Consider the following 4746-nt stretch of genomic DNA (forward strand, 5'->3'; position numbering starts at 1 on the left):
TTTATTAAGTTTGCTTCATTCTTTCATCATTGTAGTTTTAGCTTCATAGTGAATCACTGGAAACAGAACATGGTGTGAAACAGATGATTTGATGGAAATTATCAAACGTCATAACGGGAAACAAGACACTAAATCTGCTGCAAAACAGCTGGTTATAAATTATTACGATCTAGGATCACGTATCAAACACCCCACACACACACACACACACACACACACATATGCTGTGGGACAATAGGCAACTGTATAGTGTAGAGATTTGACAGTAAAATGAGCAGCAGAACAAGCTTCCTGAGAAATACGTAAAAAAAAAAAACATTGTCAATGACTGAAGAAATAATGAGTCATTTAAGCAGATGTTTGTGTTAAAGCTCCATACAGTATAAAGGTAGATGTTTGTGTTAAAGCTCCATACAGTATAAAGGTAGATGTCCAGTGTGATTATAAAGCAGCTCTAGGATCTGTAAATAAATGCACACAGCCTGTATTCAGAAACTGAGCCTTTAAACTAGCCGTCAGGACTTCCTGTCACTTTGTGATGTCACAACAAAGCCCACCAAAAGCAGCTGAGAGAGGAGATGGAAAACTACGTAAGGGATAATGTATAGTTCGGAGGTTGTTATGGAGAAATAAACCCCGACGGTTGTATGGAACCCCGACGCGAAGCGGAGGGGTTTCATACAACATGAAGGGGTTTATTTCTCCATAACAACCGACCAACTGTACATTATCCCGCTTATTACACGGTTTACGAGTGAAATTATTAATTTGAAACATAATGTTGATCAAAATACGACTTTCATCGATTTAAAATTGCATTTAGCGAATCTGCAAGACCGGTCACTTCCGCTGTTTTGCCGAGCCTCCTCCCGTTCGTGCATTTGAAGCCTTTGATAATCAATCAGTGGATCGATGGATTACCATACACGTGTTAAAATGTGTGTATTGTGTGTAGTCGTATCTGTCATAAACAAGAGATTAACTTTACCGTTTACGGGGTGCGTTTGTGTCGCGGAGCCACGGTGCCAGCTGCACCGAGACGAGAGGAGAGCTGACACCGGGTCAGAGGCTCTGATCAGCAGGTTTGGTTTCCAGCATGGTGTGGAAGGAGCCTCCACTCTACTTGTAACAAGTTACAAGTCATTTATCTCTAACATCACTATTAGTCCGACGCTGTTTAATGACGGTAAAAATGAAACACAAGGTAAATATCCTGCATAGTTTCTCTTTTCTGTGCTGCGCTGATCAGAGCGGCTTCCCTAGCAACGGTCTGTTATACATGATGACGGTCCGTTATACAGAAATAATAGACCGCAGAACTCAGCGCTGGACCAATCAGAGAGCAGCATTCAATAGAGCCGTGTAATAAACTGAGATAATTTTTCCATATATATTTTTCAGGCTTTGCATTTAAATGACATTTGTTATGAAGTAGGAGAGAGACAGGAAACCAATGGAGAGAGCAGATGGCATACAGCAAAGGGCTGCGAGTTGGACCATACAGGTCAGCTGGAGTGGGGCGGGCTACCGTAAAACCGTTAAGCCGTTCATTTGCTTAAATCCAGTGGTGGACAGTAACGGAGTAAATTTACTTGAGTACTGTACTTAAGTACAGTACTGTACTTAAGTACAGTACTCAAGTAAATTTACTCCGTTTACATATCCAGAGGATTTGTACTTTACTCGAGTATTAGATTTCTTTGGTACTTATTACTCTTACTTGAATACATTTCCAAGACAAATATTTTTACTTTTGCTCGAGTTAATTTGTAGGAAGACTGAAAAGTACTGGTTACTTTCAGGTCTTTTTCTAAAATCCTATTGGACACAAGCTGTGTTTGTCAAAGAAGGAAACCCTAACCCCTAAAAGCAAGCAGGTGAGTTAAAAGCTCCTTAAATTCATTCAGAAAAATATAGTAATTCATTGATGTGAAAATTAAGAAATTTACTCTTACTTATAGTCCCCCTCCCGCGACCCTTTTTGGTAATTTTAAAACCAGCTCATTAGCAATGCACCTCTGGAGGGTGGGCGGAGACTGCGCTGCTCTGCACCCGCCCAGCCACCTCCTCACACCCCACCCCCCGCTGGCTGACAGCTGGACATTGTACAATTACAGATTCAGCGCGTTTAGTGTAAAACTCCACACTGGGATTCGATCCCAGACTGGACTGTAGGCCTTGCTCACGGTGCAAGCTGCTCTACCAGTTGAGCTACACTTGTTACACCTTAACAGCTACACCGAGCTGTGAAGGCTTTCACCTCTGAGCCAGATGCAGAGCGGGGCGGGAGCTTGTAGCACTAGTGCCCTCCCCTGGAGCTGTGACACGTCAACTCCAGTCTCCCTGAAACTGCCAGTTTGCGTCTGCCGTTGGTTCACAGCAATTTGAAGGCAGAAAAACTCAGAAATGCAATTTTGCACTTCCTTTTCTGCTGATATGTGCTCTAACACAAGAAAAATGCCACAGGAACATGTGAAAAGCTCAAAAAACACGATTTTCACGGGAGGGGGTCTTTAAAGTTACTGGAGTAATATGTCGACTGAGCTACTTTTACTTGTAACGGAGTACATTTTGACCTGTAGTATTTGTACTCTTACTCAAGTACTGGGGTGGAGTACTCTGTCCATCTCTGGTTAAATCGCTCCAATCAACAGGCGTTTATTAGGGACCTGCCTTTATAAATAGTGTGTCTCCATTCAACCTTTGCTTCTCGAGACATTAAAGACGGCCGCGATGGACTCGTTTTCAGTCTCGCTGACCCCCGCGGTCCTGGACCGCACAGGTACCAGGAGACCGAGACCCCCAGCCATGTCGGTCCAACGCAATGTGAGGTAACTAAATAAGCGTAGGACTTAACAGAACAGTAAATTGTTTACGCTACTTTTAAAATAATAATAATAATAATAATTTTATTTGTAGAGCACCTTTCAAAACAAAGTTACAAGGTGCTTAACAATAAAACAATTGATGCATATTAAAATACATAACAATAAAACAACATTAAAATACAGGAATACAAAATAAAAAGAGTCACAACAATAGTAAAAGAGAATCAGTTTAAGAAGGCCAAACGATAAAAGTGAGTTTTAAGAAGTGATTTAAAAGAGGACACTGAGTCTGCATGCCTGAGATCCCCAGGCAGGGCATTCCAGAGCCGAGGGGCCCGGGCAGCGAAAGCCCGGTCCCCTCTGGTGATCAAGCGAGTTTTGGGAACATGTAAGAGGGCCCTACCAGAGGACCTCAGGCTCCGGTCTGGCTCATAGGGGGCCAGCATGTCTACAATATAGGCAGGAGCCAGACCGTGTAAGGCTTTAAAAACAAGCAGTAAAATCTTAAAATCAATTCTAAAACTCACAGGTAACCAGTGAAGAGCAGCAAGGACTGGTGTGATGTGGTCACTTCTTTTGGTACCTGTTAAAAACCTGGCAGCTGCATTTTGGATAGACTGTAGTCTCTGAATGTTGCGTTTACTAATACCAGAATACAGAGCATTACAATAATCTAGCCTGGAAAAAATGAAGGCGTGGATAACCTTTTCTAAATCAATATGGGAAAGGAAGGGTTTAATTTTGGTCAACTGTCTTAGCTGTGAGAAACAGGACTGCAGCACCTTGGTAACCTGAGTATCAAATGAGAGTTCGGAATCAAAGATGACACCCAGGTTACGGGCCTCTTTGTGAACGCTGTTGGACAGAGCACCCAGACTAGAAGAGAAAAACACAGTGCTCGTGCTGGAGCCAGCAGGGGAGACAATGAGCACTTCTGACTTTGTGTCATTCAACTGCAAAAAGTTGCTAGACATCCATTCTTTGATGTCAGCAAGACAAGACGTTATGCGAGACATATCAGAACAGCCAGGTTTTAAAGGTACATACAGCTGGGTATCATCAGCATAACAATGAAAATTGACATCATGCTTCTCAATAATTTCCCCAAGGGGTAGGATGTATATTGTAAATAGGAGGGGTCCTAAAATGGACCCCTGCGGGACCCCGCAAACAAGAGGAGCCCTAGAGGAGGAAGAGTCCCCAAGCATGACGGAGAAGGACCTATTAGAAAGGTATGAAGTAAGCCAGTCGAGCGCCACATCACTGATTCCAACCAAATTTTTCAGACGGCTAATCAAGATACCATGATCCACCGTATCGAAAGCTGAGCTGAGGTCAAGGAGAATTAAAATCGAGTAATGGCCTGAATCACTTGTGAGCAGTAGGTCATTTGAAACCTTGACCAAAGCTGTCTCGGTACTGTGTAGGGAGCGGAAGCCAGATTGAAATTTTTCAAAGAGCTGATTATTGTTCATAAAAGAAATTAGTTGCGTAGAAACAGTTTTTTCTAAAATCTTAGATAAGAAAGGGAGCTTTGAAATAGGTCTAAAATTACTTAGAACAGAAGGATCAAGGGATGGCTTCTTTAAAAGGGGGTGAACAATAGCATGTTTAAAATTTGATGGGAAGATACCTGAGGTGAGAGACGAATTAATAATAGCTAAAATATCCGGACCAACCGTCTGAAAGACTGATTTTAAAAACCAGGTAGGAATGCAGTCAGAGGAGCAAGTGGAGGATTTAGAAAGTGCAACAGTATGCTCCAGGGTTGAGAGAGTGATTTCAGAGAAATGTGTGAGAGTGGAGGTTGGACAGCAGTCGTCCGGAGTCTTTCTGCCATCGGTACAGAACCGTTGCCGGATCATAGATATTTTGTCACTGAAGTAGTTTAAAAATTCTTCACATCTCTCTGGAGAAG

The sequence above is a fragment of the Trachurus trachurus genome (assembly GCF_905171665.1).
Source record: "Trachurus trachurus genome assembly, chromosome: 14".
In the NCBI taxonomy this organism is placed as follows: Eukaryota; Metazoa; Chordata; class Actinopteri; order Carangiformes; family Carangidae; genus Trachurus; species Trachurus trachurus.